The sequence below is a fragment of the Rattus norvegicus genome, chromosome 2 (assembly GCF_036323735.1).
Source record: "Rattus norvegicus strain BN/NHsdMcwi chromosome 2, GRCr8, whole genome shotgun sequence".
NCBI classification, from domain to species: domain Eukaryota; kingdom Metazoa; phylum Chordata; class Mammalia; order Rodentia; family Muridae; genus Rattus; species Rattus norvegicus.
In genome coordinates, this window is record NC_086020.1 from 246,670,442 (window position 1) to 246,688,635 (window position 18,194).

Consider the following 18,194-nt stretch of genomic DNA (forward strand, 5'->3'; position numbering starts at 1 on the left):
CATACATAAACACACACATATATACATATACACATACACACATACATACATATACATACATACACACACTATTATTATATACATATACATATACATATGCACACCCATATACATACACACATTCACCCACACATACACACAAACACACCCATATTCATACACATACATACTCACATAACACAAACACATACATACACACATACACATGTACATACACATACATACTCACACACAAGCATGCGCATGCTTGCACACACACACTACTTTGCTAGTAAGATCATTTGAGTCAAATGGACAGTTTCAAACACAAGGAAACACAGAGGCAAAGCATGATTACTGGCATTTCCCCTCGTGCTCACTTGTTCTTTCACCGTAGAATTCCACATGGGTTTAGTTAGCATCTTATTTTCTCAACTCTCCCCTTTTGACTAAACTTCATGTGCTACCGGCACTAATGCCCCTGCCCCCACCTTATTTATCTGCGCAGAAGTGGAGCCGCTCTAACACCCCTAAGAGCCCATTTACATTCTTCCCCAATTCCTTCATTTTGAGTTCATATGATTTATTTATCCTGATCTCCTTTTATGCATCTGCTATTTATATTTTATACTGCTTTCTTCATACATATTTAAAAGGATGCTTTCAAGATGAAATGACAAATATTAACCTTGGCACTTCTTTTACCTTTATCGTTTCAATAGAAAAATTATAAAAACATGTATTCTATGAAACAAATCTGGTGTAAGTGGAACATTTTTTTCATCACATTTAAAATATGAGTTAATTTAGAGTTAAAAACCTAGATCCTTCTTTCTTGTGTGAGTGCTTATTAATCTATTACCCGTGTCAGAGGGGCCCAGGTGTTTGATGTGTTCATTTGGTTGCAGGTAAGACAACAGTTGCCTCAAAAATCAGAAACAAGAACTTCTAATAGTTTATAGTGACTTTTCTTTCTCTTCTTTTGTATAAGCATAAAACTGGCAGGCATTGTGTTGGTAAGAATTCATCTTGATTGAAACACAATCACTTGAAAATGAAATTAGTTCCAGCTGTGATGGCCCACACCTTTGATTCAAGCACTCAGGAGGCAGAGACAGACAGATCTCTGTGAGTTCATGGTCAACCTGGTCTACATAGTGAGTTCCATAAATTGATCATTGCCTAAGAGACTCAAACTTATTCTAGTTTATACAATTTGACTTATTTCATTATAAACTAAATAAACAAGTATAATCCCCATGGCTCTTATTCACCAATGCTACCATTTCTCTAGAATATCTGCATCTACAGTTGCCTTCACGTGTAAACCTTGTTTATTCTTCAAAATGAGCAGGCCTTGAGAATCCCTGTGCTAAGCACCAGTGTGAGGAACCATTGGTGCTTTATCCTACATGGCCATCATCCTTCCATAACTGGGGGAGCATATTAATGAAAGGCAAGAAGAACACTGTGTTTCTTGGTGGTTGAACATGAAGCAAAGTTTATGAAGAATTTCAATTCATCTGTGCAAGGGTTAATACTTCTTAGCTATCACTGGATTGAGTCATGTGCTTAGTGAACTTGCACTGTGCCCACGTTCCTCCAAAGAGTTGTGTTGGTCCACAGCACCAGGCAGATGCAGCTCATAATCATCCTGCGATAGACACACAGGTCTAGAGAGACGAAAGCACAGATTATGAAGCCTGGCTCCAACCAGGGACAATCTCTCCAGGTACTGCATGTTTACAATAATATGAACCTCACAGCTCTCCTCGCTTAAGTCTTCCTTTTCCCTTCCTAAAAGTTGACTTGCTAAGAAAATAATAGTTATAACTACAATAGGATAGATGAGTAATATTGTTCTGGGCAATTATTTTCATGCCTACAGTACCTCTCTTAGAACAAACAAACAAAAGATAGAAACATAGTAAATAAATTATACTTTGAGCTCTTCTTTTCAGTTACCAATTACCTGTCCAAGGCTGTGCCTCAAAGTGCAAAGAAAACTAGTCAGATTCAGGGACAACAAGTTATTTCAAGGCTCAGAAAGATTCTCCACACAACATGGTTGCTGGGGGAACCTATGGTCATGTAGCTAACTACTGCATAGATCCTTTAGATGAAAGTCTTAGAAGGTTTGCAAGAGTTTGATTTAATAGCATTTCCCCTGTTCTTTCAAACTGGATACACCAGTGCTAGAGAGAATCCTAGGCTTCTAGATTTGCTGACATGTTCTCTGTCTTCAAAATATCGGGTAGTCACCCATGGCAGTTCTAAGACTGGGGAGATCCCATACCTACTTTTTCACATGTTCCCAGCCCTGAGATAGAAGAGCACCATGACAGTGGTGAGTTTGTGGTTTCATGGGTATTCCTGAGTTGTTGTGCTGGGTGCTTCCTCATTGGTGGTCTGCTCAGTGCCTTCAAGAAGAGGCAGTTTCAGAAATCTGTCCCACCACTCTTCTCTCCCATCTCTTGGTAATCTCCTGCATGGAAAGCTAGTAGCCATGACTACCAATTCATTTGCATTAGCTCCCTCCAATGGACAGGGAGCACATCAGTGTGTAGAAATGGCATCAGCCTTTCACATTTGCCCAGAGACTCAATGCCCTCAGAGCAGGCTTCTCCTCCAGCACACAGAGCTGCCTTCTGCTTGTCTTTCTGTTTCCATTTTATACATCACTTGTGCAACTAGGCTCAGCAGCTAACAGCAGAAATACTACACACATGTCCCCAGAAACCCTGAATGAAATAAAACAATAAGAAATCAGGGTTATCAGGCAGGTGTGATGCAATTTAACATGACCTCATTAGCAGGTGACTCCATTTGGCTCAGGGAGTCAACAGGAGGGCAGTTCATGGCCACAGAACTTGCTGAGACTCTCACCTCTAAAGTAAAATGCTTAGCAGACATGAAACAGCCGATATCTACATGCTCAATCAGAATTTCTGAAAAATTTACATGTGTTTTAGTTATAAAATTATTCTTTTAATACACATTATCAATGACAGTCCATAATTACTATAACCTGTATGGCCTTTTTATTTTTCATAAAAAGACTTTAGTTAGCAATGAGTGAGGGAGTGGGCCTCTATTACATACTCTGTCTGGAATTCTAAGAGTGACTGTCTCCACTATATTTGCTAACTGAGGAAAGTCATGCTGCTATTTCATGGTGCTGCGTATATTTCCTGGGCTTCCTGACCAATGCTACAATCAATGTTGGCCAAATTCTCCCTGTGGTCCTCAAGATTTATCTCTCCTGCTGTGCCTTAGTGTCTCCCTCCTCTCCACAGCACCAAGCTTGACATTTAAGGTCGGTCTTCCTGAGAGTTGGAGCAAGAGATGAAAAGATAGTTCCAGCGTGTGGTACTCAGTGACTGTAGAGAGGGCCTAACTTGGTTCCAAGCCTTGCTCACTGTATTATAACATTTTCTGTCTTAGTAGAGCCTAATTGAGACAACTAAGTTGTTGTTAAGGACTACCTGTTATCTTCGCGGTAATCCATGATAACATTTAAACTTCTAGCATCTCAGAAAATATGCATTTATTTTATCCTTTGCTTCAACTTCCTGCAAGTTAATAATATAACTGACTGCTGCTGACCCTCAGGACTCTTTCAAAGAGCAAGATTTCCTTCTAACTCCTCTCCCCCAAAGGAATCCTAAATTATTAATTGTTAGATGAACTTTGCGTATCCAAGTTTATGGTTGATGTGCGTGTGTGTATATATTATATAAATATAGAGATGTATATGTAAATAAATATGTTCATTCTGGAGTCTGGCACAACCCTAGTATGTGGATTAGAAAGTAAAATATTATGGATGATAAAGTCCTAGATGAAACCTAATATTTATTTATGGAAGCATGAACATTGTTAACTCACAGATGAAGAGCAGTAAACAATATGTCTGACTCAGACAGAGCACCGTGACGTCACTACTGCCTTTTTTTTTTCATATGGGGAGAATGACACTGTTTTATTGATGGAAATAAGAAAACAAAATCATACACAATTTTTAACAAATAACAACTGTTTGTTCCCTAACTGTGAATAATTACAGTATATACAAATTCCCTAAGGCACTGGTTCCCCAAAAGTACACAAACGAGTCTTGTTTTGAAACAGACAGAAAAGAACGCCCTCCCCCCACCCCACCCCGCCACCCAATATTACCAATTTTTCTGTTAATATGTTTCTATGGCATTAGTTTCTATAACAATTAGTTCTAACTGTTCAATTGTATCACTTTTGATGCAGCCCCCTTCTTTGTGTTCTTTATGAGACTGGGGTTTTCTTAGATGGAAAACATGTTCAAGCTTAAAAAAAAAATGTATTCTCACTACCTTTCAACCCACAAACCAAGAAGAGTGACAACAGACAGAAAACAGAAAGCCCCTGATGAATGAGGGTGGCCCGAGGAGGAACAAGAAACCTGGTCATTACTAAGTACCAATGGAAGTAAAACCCGGCATGTCCCCCCAAGAAGCTTCCCACTGGGGGAATATAAAGAACAGGCTATGTTTCCTAAACATAGGCCTAGGGCTGACTACATAAGTTACCTTACTTTGTTCTCCATATGAATCCATAGAAGAAATGTTCTCTCTGAAACTGACTGGTCATGATTCTTGTATCCATTGGGCAAGCACAACACTTACGTGTGGATCCTTCAGGGATGTACTTCTCTTTCAACTACTTGTAGAATTAATTTCCTCTGGAGAGTCTGAACTGGTTAATGCATTTAATCCTCCTGACGCAATACATTATGGCAGTAGGTCTCTGTAACTTCACTAAGGTAAAGTTTTTAGGAATGATTTGGCTTTTTTTATTCTTTAGACAAGGTCTCAGGAATTCCAAGTTGACTTGAAAGCATAATGTAGCCAATGCTGGCATTAAACTCCTGATCCTACAGCCTCCACCTCCCTGCACTGGAATTGCAGATGGGTGCCATCACACTTAGCTTCCAGTAACCATTTCCATAGATGGCTATCAAATGTTATATGTAACATATATAATATATTAAAATATATATAATAACACATATTATATATGCAATATTGCATATGTGTGTATATATGCACACATATACATACATGTCTGAGTTAGGCTTTTATTGTTGTCAAGAGACATTATGAATATGGCAACTCTTATAAAGGAATACATCCAATTGGGGCTGGCTTACAGATTAAGAAGTTTAATCCGGGGCTGGGGATTTAGCTCAGTGGTAGAGCGCTTACCTAGAAGCGCAAGGCCCTGGGTTCGGTCCCCAGCTCCGAAAAAAAAGAACCAAAAAAAAAAAAAAAGAAGTTTAATCCATTATTCTCATGGTAGGAAGCATGGTAACAAGCAGGCAGATAATGGTGCTAGAGAAGGAGCTGAGACTTCTATACCCAGATCTGAAGGATGACTCTGTCACACTTGCATAGCTTGAACATAAGAAACCTCAAAGCTGCAACAGTGTGCAGTGACTACAATGGAGGCCATGCCCATCCCACAGACTAAATGCTACAATGTTGTAAACTTCCAAACATTCTCTTCTTTTTTCTTATTTTTACATTAAACATTTCACTGTCCATTAAGACCTTGTAAAGTCTGGTGTTGTTCCCTGTCTTAGTGTTTTACTGCTGTGAATAGACCAACACTATTCTTATAAAGAACAACATTTAGTTGGGGCTGGCATACAGGTTCAGAGATTCAGTCCATTATCATCAAGGCAGGAGCATGGCAGTATCTAGGCAGGCAGGATAGGGGAGGAGATGAAAGTTCTTCATTCCCTTCCAAGGGCAAACAGAAGACTCACTTCCAGGCAGCTAGGATGAGGAGGGTCTTAAAACCCATGCCCACAGTGACATATCTACTCCAATAAGGCCATACTTTCAAATATTGGCACTCCCTGGGCCAAGCATATTCAAACCATGACATTGGGCTTAGTTATTTTGTCCATTTTTATTGGTTATTTTATTTATTTACATTTCAAATGTTATCCCCCTTTCCAGTTTTCCCTCTTCAAGTCCCTATTCCCTCCCCTCCACCTGATTCTGAGGGTGCTACCCCACCCACCCACCTACTCTTGCCTCAGTGGCCTAGTATTCCCCTACCTTAGACCATCAAGCTTCTACAGGACCAAAGAGCTCCCCTTCCAGTGATGCCAGATAAGGCCATCCTCTGCTACATATCCAGCTGGAGCCATGGGTCTCCCCCTGTGTACTCTTTGCTTGGTGGTTTAGATTTGGGAGCATCTAGGTGGTTGATACTGTTGTTCTTCCTATCGGGTTGCAAGTCCCTTCAGCTCCTACAGTCCTTGCCGTAACTTCTTCATTGTGGTCCCTGTACTCATTCTGATGTGTGGCTGTGTACATCCATATCTGTATTGGTCCAGCTCTGGAAAAGCCTTTCAGGGGACAGCTATACCACACTCCTATCAGCAAGTACTTCTTGGCATCAGCAATAGTGTCTGGGTGTGGTATTTGCAGATAGGATGGATCTCTATGTCTGGCAGTCTCTGGATGGCCTTTCCTTCAGTTTCTGTTCCACTCTTTGTCCCCGTATTTCCTTTTGAAAGGAGGAATTCTGGATTAATATTTTTGAGGTGGGTGGGTGGCCCTATCCCTCATCCAGGGGTCATACCTATCCATTGCATATGGTCTCTATAGGTTCTATCTTCCCTTTTTAGGGTATTTTGGCTAATGTCCTCCCCTTTGGGTCCTAGGAACCTCTTGGATCCCTGGCATCTGGGACTTTCTAGTGGCTACCCCCAGGTTTCTCTCCCCCACTGCTACATACCTCCTTTCAAATGCCTGACCCTCTGTACTTCTACCCCATCTCTTCCCATATCTGAACGAACCACCTTTTTCCATCTCTCTCCTCTCTCCCTCCCAAATACCTCTCTCCCTTTACTTCCTGAGATTACTTTCTCTCCCCCCACCTACTGAGTAGGACTGTAGCATCCACATTTTGGTGAGATCTTCTTTCTTCTTGGGATTCATATGGTCTGTGAGTTCTACCTTGGATATTCCAAGTTTGTATTTGGCTAATATCCACTTAGCAGTCAATACATACCATGTGTGTTCTTTTGTGACTGGGTTACTTCACTCAGGATGATATTTTCAAGTTCCATCCATTTGCTTAAGAATTTCATGAGGTCATTGTTTTTAATAGTTGAGTAGTACTCCATTGTGCAAATGTACCACGTTTTATGTATCCATTTCCCTGTTGAGGGACATCTAGATTGTTTCCAGCTTCTGACAATTATAAATAAGGCTACTGTGAACATAGTAGAGCATGTGTCCTTGTTATACGTTGGAGCCTCTTTTTGGTATATGCCCAGGAGTGGTATAACTGGGTCTTCAAATAGAATTATTTCCAATTTTCTGAGGAACCACTAGATGATTTCCAGAGTGATTGTACCAGCTTGCAATCCCATCAGCAATGGAGGAGTGTTTCTCTTTCTCACATTCTCGCCAGCATCTGTTGTCACCTGAGTTTTTAATTTTAGCCATTCTGTCTAGTGTAAAGTGAAATCTCAACGCTGTTTTGGTTTGCATCTCCTTGAAGACAAAGGATGTTTAACATTTCTTTAAGAGCTTCTCAGCCTTTTGAGATTTCTCAGTTGAGAAGTCTCTATTTAGCTCTGTACCCCATTTTTAATAGTGTTATTTTGGCTCTCTAGAGTCTAACATCTTGAGGGTTTTTTTGTATATTTTGGATGTTAGTCCTCTATTGGATGTAGGGTTGGTAAAGATCTTTTACAAATCGGTGAATTGCCATTTTGTCCTTGTGATGGTTTATATTTGCTTAGGCCAGGGGGTAGTACTATTAGGAGGTGTGGCCTTGTTGAAATACTATCTCACTGGGGTGTTGGCTTAAGTCCCTTACCCTAGATCCCTGGAAGTGAGTCTCCTCAGAGCAGCCTTCAGATAAAGATGTTGAACTCTCAGCTCCTCCAGCACCATGCCTGCCTGGATCCTGCTATGCTACTGCCTTGATGATTATGGACTGAACCTCTGAACCTGTAAGCCAGTCTCAATTAAGTATTGTTCTTATAAGAGTTGCCTTGGTCATAGTGACTGTTCGCAGCAGTAAAATCTTAACTAAGACAGTACTATTGATATTGTCCGTTGCCTTACAGAAACTTCAATTTTATGAAGTTCCATTTGCAAATTCTTGACCTTAGAGCATAAGCCTTAGAGCATAGGTATTCTGTTCAGGAAAATTTCCCCTGTGTCAATGTACTCAAGGTTCTTTCCTACTTTCTCTTCTATTAGATGCACCTTATCTGGTTTTATGTGGAGATCCTTGATCCACTTGGACTTGAGCTTTGTACAAGGAGATAAGAATGGGTCAATTTGCATTGTTCAACATGCTGACCTCCAGTTGAACCAAGACCATTTGTTGAAAATGCTGGTTTTTCCCCCACCACTGGATGGTTTCAGCTCCTTTGTCAAAGGTCAAGTGACAATAGGTGTGTGGGTTCATTTCTGGATCTTCAATTCTATTCCATTGATTTACCTGTCTTTCTCTGTGCCAGTACAATGCAGTTTTTAATCACTGTTACTCTGTAGTATAGCTTGAGGTCAGAGAATGGTGATTCCCCAAGAAGTTCTTTTATAGTTGACAATAGTTTTTGAAATCCTGGGTTTTTTGTTATTCTAGATAAATTTGAGACTTGTTCTTTCTATCTCTGTGAAGAATTGAGTTGGAATTTTGATGGGGATTGCACTGAATCTGTAGATTGCTTTTGGTAAGATGGCCATTTTTATTATGTTAATCCTCCTTATCTGTGAGCATGGGGGATTTTTCCAACTTCTGAGGTCTTCTTCAATTTCTTTCTTCAGAGATTTGAAGTGCTTGTTATAGAGACTATTCACTTGCTTCGTTAGCATCACACCAAGATATTTAATATTATTTGAGACTATTGAAAACGGTGTTGTTTCCCTAATTTCTTTCTCTGCCCATTTATCCTTTGAGTGGAGGAAGGCTACTGATTTGTTTGAGTTAATTTTATATCCAGCTGCTTTGCGGAAGTTTATTAGGAGTTCTCTGGTGGAACTTTTGGGGTCACTTATATATACTATCATATCATCTGCAAATAGTGATATCTTGAGTTCCTCCTTTACAGTTTGTATCCCTTTGATTTCCTTTTGTTGCCTAACTGTTCTGGCTAGAACTTCAAGTACTATATTGAGTAGTTAGGGGAGAGTGGGCAGCCTTGTCTTTCTCCTGACTTTAGTGGGATTGCTCATTATCTTTAGGTATGAACCTTGAATTCCTATTTTTTCCTGTATCTTCAGCAGGAATGGGTAGTGTATTTTGTCAAAGGCTTTTCAGCATCTAAGGCAATGAATTTGTTTATATTGTGCAATACATTGATGGATTTCCATACATTGAACCATTCCTGCATCCCAAGGATGAAGTCTACATGACATGGTGAATGATTGTTCTGATGTGTCCTTAGATTTAGTTTGCAAAAATTTTATTGAGTATCTTTTTTCTTTTCTTTTTTTCGGAGCTGGGGACCAAACCCAGGGCCTTGCACTTGCTAGGCAAGCGCTCTACTACTGAGCTAAATCCCCAACCCCTTTATTGAGTATTTTTACATCAATATTCATGAGGGAAATTGGTCTGGTGTTCTCTTCCTTTGTTGGCTCTTTCTGTGGTTTAGGTGTTAGTGTAACTGTGGCTTCATAGAATGTATTAGATAGTGTTTTTTCTGGTTTCTATTCTATGAAATACTTTGGGAAGTATTGGTATTAGGTCTTCACTGACCTTCTGATATAATTTTGCACTAAAATGCTCTGGTCCTGGGAATTTTTTGGTTGGGAGACTTTTAATGACTCCTTCTATTTCCTTAGGGGTTATGCGACTGTTTAGATGGTTTATCTGATTCTGATTTAACGTTGGTACTTGGTATCTGTCTAGAAAACCATCCATTTCATCTAGGTTTTCCAGTTTTATCTAATATAGGCTTTTGTAGTAGAATCTGATAATTTTTAAAATTTCTTCATTTTCTGTTGCTATGTCTCCATTTTCATTTCTGGTTTTGTTCATTTAGATACTGTCTCTGTGCCTTCTGGTTAGTCTGGGTAAGGGTTTATCTATCTTGTTGATTTTCTCAAATAACCAGGTCCCGGTTTCGTTAATGCTGTGTATCATTTTTTCTACTAGGTTGATTTCAGCTCTGAATTTGATTATTTCCTGCCATCTACTGCTCCTGGATGTATTTGCTTCAGTTGCTTCAGAGCTTTCAGTTGTTCTGTTAAGCTGCTAGTGTATGCTCTCTCCAATTTCTTCATGGAGGCACTCAGAGCTTTGAGTTTCCATTTTAGCACAGCCTTCATTGTGTCCCATAAGTTTGGGTATATTGTGCCTTCATTTCATTAAATTCTAAAAAGTCTTTAATTTCTTTATTTCTCCCCTGATCAAGTTATCCTTGAGTATACCATTGTTCAGTTTCCATATGTATGTGAGCTGCCTGTTTTTGTTGTTGTTGAAGACCACCCTTAATCTGTGGTGATCTGATAGGATACATGGTATTATTTCAAAGTTCTTATATTGTTTAGGGCTTGTTTTCTGACCAATTACATGATCAATTTTGGAGAAGGTACTGTGAGATGCTGAGAAGAAGGTGTATTCTTTTGTTTTAGGATCAAATGTTATACAGATATGTGTTAAGTCCATTTAGTTCACTAACTTCACTGTTAGTTTCACTGTGTTTCTGTCTAGTTTCTGTTTCCATGATCTGTCTATTGGTGAGAGTAGGGTGTTAAAGTCTCTTACTATTATTGCATGAGTTTCAATGTGTGCTTTGAACTTCAGTAATGCTTCTTTTACAAAGGTGGGTGCCCCTCCATTTGGGGCATGGATGTTCAGAATTAAGAGTTCCTCTTGGTGGATTTGTCCTTTGATAAGGATATGTTTTGTCCTTTTTCATCTTTTTATGATACCTTTGGTTGAAAGTCTATTTCGCTGGATACTAACATTGCTATTCTAACTTGTTTCTTGAGATGGTTTGCCTAGAAAAATTTTCCAGCCTTTTTCATTGAGTTAGTTTCTGTCTTTGTCATGGAGGTGTGCTTCCTGTATGCAGCAAAATGCTTGATCCTGTTTAAATATCCAGCCTTTTAGTCTATGTCTTTTTATTGGGGACTCGAATCCATTAATGTCCAGAGATTTTAAGGGCCAATGATTGTTTCTTCCTATTATTTTTTTTGTTACAGGTGGAATTATGCTTGTGTGGTTCTCTTCTTTTGAGTTTGTTGTGAGAAGATTAGTTTCTTGCTTTTTCTTGGGTGTAGTTTCCCTCCTTGTGTTGGAGTCTTCCTTCTTTATACTCTGAAGGGTTGTATTGGTAGAAAGATACAATTGAAATTTTGGTTTTTCATGGAATATTGTGGTTTTATTTCCCTCTATGGGATTGAGAATTTTTATTATAGTAGCCTGGCTGGCATTTTTGTTCTCTTTGGTACTGTATGCTATCTGCCCAGGATCTTCTGGCTTTTAGAGTCTCTGTTGAAACATCTAGTGTAACTCTGATAGGTCTCTCTTTATATGTTACTTGACCTTTTTCCTTTACCTCTTTCAATAGTTTTTATTTGTTCTGTGCATTTGGTGTTTTAATTATTATGTGACGAGAAGCATTTCTTTTCTGGTCCCATCTCTTTGGGGTTCTGTAGGCTTCTTATATGTTTATAGGCATCTCTTTCTTTAGGTTAGAGAAGTTTTCTTCTATAATTTTATTGAAAATTTTAGTTGGCCCTTTGAGTTGGGAATCTTCACTCACTTCTATACCTATTATTCTTAGCTTCATTCTTCTTATTGTGTCCTGGATTTCTTGAGTATTTTGATTTAGGACGCTTTTGTATTTTCTTTGTTGTGTCAATGTCTTCTACAGTATTTTCTATGCCCGAGATTCTCTCTTCCATCTCTTGTATTCTGTTGGTGATTCTTGCATTTGTGACTCCTGATCTCTTAACCTAGGTTTTCCATCTCCAGAATTGTCTCCCTTTGTTTTTCCTTTAATGTTTCTTTTTCCAATTTTTGATCCTGGATGTTATTGTTCATTTCATTCATCTGTTTGTGTTTTGCTATATTTCCTCAAGAGATATATTTGTTTCCTCTTTAAGGGCTTCTACTTGTTTACCTGTGTTCTGCATTTCTTTAAGCAAGTTATTTATGTCCGTCTTATATTCCTCTATCATATTCATGAGATGGGATTTTAGGTCTGAATCTTGCTTTTCAGGTGTGTTAGGGTACCCAGAGCTTGATGTGATGGAAGAACTGGTTTCTGATGTTGTCAAGTAGCCTTGGTTTCTGTTGCTTTTGTTCTTGTGCTTGCCTCTCACTATCTAATTATCTCTAGTGCTAACTGTACTTGATGTCTCTAACTGAAGCCTGTCCCTCCTCTGATCCTGGTTGTGTCAGAACTCCTCAGAGTCTAGCTGTTTCTGTGATCCTATGATTATGAAATCCTGAAATCCGGAGATCCTGGGTGTGTCAGAGCTCCTGAGAGTGAAGCTGCCTCTGGTATCCTGAAATCCTGTTGTGTCAGAGTTCCTGGGAGTCAAAGTTTCCTCTAGGTGTTGCATGAGTGGATGGGGAGCCAGAGCCCTGGGTCTGCTCCAAGCACAGGTGCAAGCCAGAAGGAACCTGTCCTGGCTGGGCGGTACGTAGTTCATGCTTCCCTGGTTTCTGTGGGGGGGTCACGGTAATACCAGATGTTGGGAAAGATGTGTGGCCTCAACAGTGATCTTGAGTGTGTCAGAGCTCCAGTAATCCTGGGTGTGTCTGATTGTGGAGTGGCAAGCTGTGAAAGGTGCCCCGATTCCTGGTCGAGACAGGTCGAATTCCCAGAAACACTAATAGGGACAGCAGGCGCATTCCCAGCCTCCCAGATCAGGGCCTCACTAGCTGCAGCCCTCCCCCCCCAACAAACCCCTGTAGAGAGCAATGCCCCAAGCCCCTCCTCCACAGGTGAGAACGTGACCACAGTTCACTTAGGCTCAAGACAGACCAGTCATAGAAACAGGACCATGCCCCTGAATACGTAGATGAGGTCTTCCTAAGCTCTTTGGCCAAACCAATAGGAAGTACCTGCTGTCAGACATGGACCCATCCAAAAATCTGTACTTAAGGGTCGTGCTCAGAATTAAAGGTGTGCAAGAATCACTTTGTCATCTGAGAGCTTTTGTCATAAGAGCTGCAAAATCGCCACTTGGGGGAAGAGACCTGCTCTCCCAAAATCACCCTCAGAATCCCTCCTGCACCCCTCGGTGGCTACTCCGTCTCCTGATGGCTAAGCCTGGCCTGAAATGGAGGTGGAACAACACCCGCCCGAGTTCTCTTCCTTTCTCCTGGACCCACAAACCTAGCCCGACCAGAGATCTCTGTGGAAAACCTCTGGCTCAGAGGCCCACATCTGATCACCTGCGAGCCAAACTTCCTTTGTGATTCTCCTGCGAGCCAAACTTCCTTTGTGATTCTGTGATCCTGAGATCCTGGGCGTGTCAGAGCACTTGGGAGTCAGGCTCCTTACGGGTGCCTATGGGTGGGTGGAGAGCCGGCACCCCTGGTCTGCTCCAGTAACAGTTTCCTGGCCTTAGTTTTATAATTGAGAGTACTTGATGACTGAGATCTTATTCACAAATAATACTTTTCGGAGACTGTTAAAAAGGTGTACTACCCAGGCCTAAATATTAATTTTAACACACTTTTAGATTTTTTAACACACTTAGGTTGTACATGTGTTTTGATATACTGGTATGTGCAGTTATGGGAACAGGTACAGCAGAATTCCCAAAAGGGTGTTGAATCCCCTAATGCTGGAGTTATAGGCAGTTGTGAAAGAATTTGAATCCTCTGCAAAAGCAGTATGCGCAAAACCACTGAGCCACATCTCCAATCTCCTGACTTTCTTAAAATTCAAGTGGATTGTGTGTGTGGGTATGCTCATGTGTTTGGCTTGCATAGACTCATGTGTTTCAATGCTTAACCCATAGGGAGTAGCATTATTAAGAGGTGTGGCTTTGTTGGAGGAAGTGTATCATTGTGGGCATGAACTTTAAGGTCTCCTATGCTCAAATTATGCCCAGTGTGACACACAGTCACCTTCTGTTGCCTGTGTAAAATCAAGATGTAAAGTTCTCAGCTCCTTCTTCAACTAAGACATTAGTGCCAGGAGTGGGGTATTGCAGTTATAGTCCTGACCATGTTCTCATTTGGAGAAATGTGGATTTTGTAACTTTGGATTAGGTAAACAGTGGAATGTTTTAAACAGGGCATAATGGGCCATCCTAGCAAGAACATGGAAGCTGGTGCTCAGGGTGACTTGGGTTGTGAGGGCCTCGCTCAAGAGGTTTCATAGGAGATGAAGTTTAGTATGTTGCTTAGATATAGTTCTTGTGATATTTTGGTAAAGAATATGAGTGGTTTTGTCATTGTCTAAAGAGTCTGCCTGAGGCTAAGGTGAAGAGATTTAGATTAGTTGCACTGGCCAAAAAAAAAAAAAAAAAAAAAAAAAATCAAAACAGCCTAGCATAGACTCTGTCCTGTGGTTCACTCTTATGATGATCATTTTGATAAGATGGAGGAAACTAAAAAGGGAAAAATACAAAATGTATAGTTCAAGGATTAAAGTGCCACCAGAAAGTAGACTGGACCTAAAACTTGAGTTCAAGAAGATAAACGGATTAAAGCTGTTAAATAGAATTAAGGGAGTGGTGATTTTAGGGCAAGAACCTACTCAGCTAAGCTTCCATCTTGTGCAAAGGAATTAAGGGAAGTCAAGGGCAGATGTAGTGGTACAGGCCGTTTATCATAGCACTTAGGAGAGCAGGGCATACAGTTCTCTGGGGTCAAGGTCAGTCTACAAAGCTAAAAGGGGTTGGAGATCTGACAAACATTTTGACATCAGACATGGTAGTATAGAGTTTAGTGTTTCCCCAGTTTTGCCTTGATCCAGGATTTCCTCACTATGCTCCCTTTTGAAATAGTAATGCATATCCTGTGCCAATATACACTGTAAATATGAGATATGTTTTTACTTTGATTTTATAGGGAGTTGCAGTTAATAGGTTGTATGAATCTCAGAAAAGACTTTGAACTTTGGATTTTAGAATTTGTTGAGACTATGATAGGACTATGTTGGGACTTTTGTTGTTGGACTAAATACATGTTGCCTTATGTTATGGCTACAAGCCTATGGGAGCCAGGGAGTGGAAGGTTGTAGCTTGAATAGGTATAGTATCCATAGACTTATGGGTTTGAATGTTTGGAATATAAGAAGGGGTACTGTTAGAGGTTGTGATTTTGTTGGAGAAGTATGTCACTGTGGGGACAGGCTTTAAGGTCTATGCCCAGTGTGGTTCTCTGTTCCCTGCAGATCAAGATGTATGACTCTTGACTCCTTCTCCAGTACCATGTCTGCCTGGATGCAGCCATGATTCCCATCATGCTGATAGTGAACTAAGTCTCTGAGATGGAAAACAAGCCCCAGCTAAATGTTTTGTTGTTGGTGGTGGTGTTTGCTTGCTTTGTTTTGTTTTTTTTGTTTTGTTTTTTAAATAAAATTTGCCTTGGTCTTGGTATCTTTTCACTACTCTTAACTAAGACAATGACTTTTTGGAGTTGGTTCTCTCCTTTACCATGTGGGTCCTGGGTATCAAACTCAGATACTCAGCCTTGCTGGCAAGTGTCTTTAATGGTGAAGGCTTGTCACAGGCCCTTTATGTAATTTGAAATTTTAACTATCACCTATCTACTTATCACCTATCTATTGTGTTAATATGTATGTGTGCCTGAGAGTGTGCACATGCTATGTCAGAGAACAATTGTCAGGAGCCAGTTTTCATCTCCCACTGCCTTGAGGCAGACGTTCTGCTACACTGGGTGTCCAGGCTAGCTCACGGTCTATTCTTGCTGATCAGAGCTCCAAACTAACTGGACTATGAGCTTTGCAACTGCCCTCTTTCTTTTTTTTTCTTTTCTTTTAAGCATTTTGTAATTGATTCTTTGTGAGTTCCATACTACATACCTGAGTCCTACTCATCTCCCAGTCCCTTCATATCGGTCCTTTACACTGCAACTCCACCTTCTTCCCAAATAAAAGACACAACCAACCAATCAATCAACCAACAGCATAGAAAACACTTCGTCATGGAAGTTGCATATGTTCCCAGTCAAGGTTCAGGACCTACTTCTCCAAATCCCACATCCTGTGAGGGACTGGGCCAGCTCTCCCATTCTCATATGCTTGCAACTGGCTCACCTGAGCCTTTGTCAGCGGGAACAGTTCCATTGTGTTGCTCAGGCAAGGTGCAGGGCCCCCTCTCCTGATTGCTACAGCCAGTGAGGGAGCAGGGCTAGCTCTGTTGCTCTCATGTCCAGCTGTTGGAGATGGTGAAGGGGGAAAGAACCACCCCTGTATTCATGCTTTCTCATGCCAGATGAGTGGTGGGGCCTGCTCTCCCTCACTCTGTCCTCAGGGCAGGCTTGCTTGCTCCTCCTTGACCCAAGTCATCTCTACCATGCTGTCCAAATGAATTGCAGGACCTACTCTCCTGAGTGCTGCAGCTGGTGAGGGGAAGGGCTGGGTTCCCCATCTCATGACCGTGTAAGCAGGTTTCCTGACTGTCAGAAGTATGTGTGAGTGGTGGGCGTCACCTTTCCATGTGTGCCCACCCCCTTGGCAGAGGAATTGCAGGGTCAGCTGTCCCACAGTCTTGCTGACAGGGCCAGCTCCACTGTGGTGCCTGGGTGAGATGTGAGGCCAGCTCGCCGTATTTCACTGTATCCAGTGAAGGGTTGCGCCAGCTTTTTTCAAATCCAGATTTTTGTGGGTTCCTAGGGTCACACTGTGGTTGTCAGGTTTGTATAGCAAGCACCTTTACCTGCTAAGCTATGTCACTAACAACCTCAGGTCCTAACACTCTTCATCAACATTAGAATCTTGGCACTTACGATGACCCGAATTAAGAATAAACAAAGGAAAGTTTCAAAGTGTTTTGTACAGTTTGCCCATAAGAATTATAAGGCACAGTCACAGCCTGTAGAACTTGAGCAGAACGGAGTGTGGTTTGAGCGTCTAACTTTTTCTAGAGTAGTTGGTGATGACTGGTGAGAAAAACGTGGACGCCATGCTGTGCAGTTTAAAAGAGGGAAGGAGTTAAACTGGGTTGGTAATAGAAGCAGAATCACAGAAATATGTCTTGTTGCTTCTGAAGTTTTAAATAATCTTAGAGAAAAAAGAACTTAAAAAAACCCATTTAATCTCCAACATATGATAAATTGAGAGCTTGGACACTATTTAGATCATTATATCACTTCAGAGGATTCAGAGAAATTATTAAGACGATGTTCATTAAAATCCCCATCATTGCTCTACACAGTAAAACAAATTAAACAAAACTGAGGGGACCAAAGCAATTTAAATTTCATCTTGGATTTTTTTCTGTGAGAGTAAAAATTGATGAGGCTAAGTTAGGCAAAGTCATAAATACCAAATGACAGAGGAATTATACATAAAGTGGCAGCGATGGTGTGAAATATGAGTATAAAAGGTAATAAGTTTTAAGAGGAGAAACCATTAAGGCAAGACATCCCAGAAGAGCCAGAAAGACCATGGCTATGGGGGGAGAGGGACTGGGAAGGCAAAAGACAATTTTTGATGAATGTGAGGAACATGCAAATTACATGTAAATCCTGGTACATTGAGGAAGATGAGTGGCTTTAAAGAGAGGCATCATAAATTTCGAAGAAGAAAATGTAATTAAGTGTTTTCTTACTTAAATCTGTTGGGATTATCTTTGAGATGTCTCATTATCATGAAAGACAGAACATTTTTATTAGAAATAACCATATTGTTCATGAGATTCCTATTTTGGACACAGGAGGTCTTGTACATGATCTTTAGATGTGCTTTAAGTAATCTTATCAGGAGTTCCTAGACAGCGTAGTTGGCAGACAGCATGTTTCTACACATTTGAAAGAATTTTTTCTTTCATATTTAAAAACATCATTGAGCGACTTTGATGGAATCACTTCAGTATGTCACCTGGTACAGTCAGATTACACTTCTCTTCACTTTGAGTCTCATGTGGGCTGCAGTGAGCTCACAGTGACACTCAAGTGAATGGTGGTGAGATCACAGTGATGCTCACGTGGATGGTAGTGAGCTCACAGTGACACTCACGTGGATGGTGGTGAGCTCAGAGTGATGC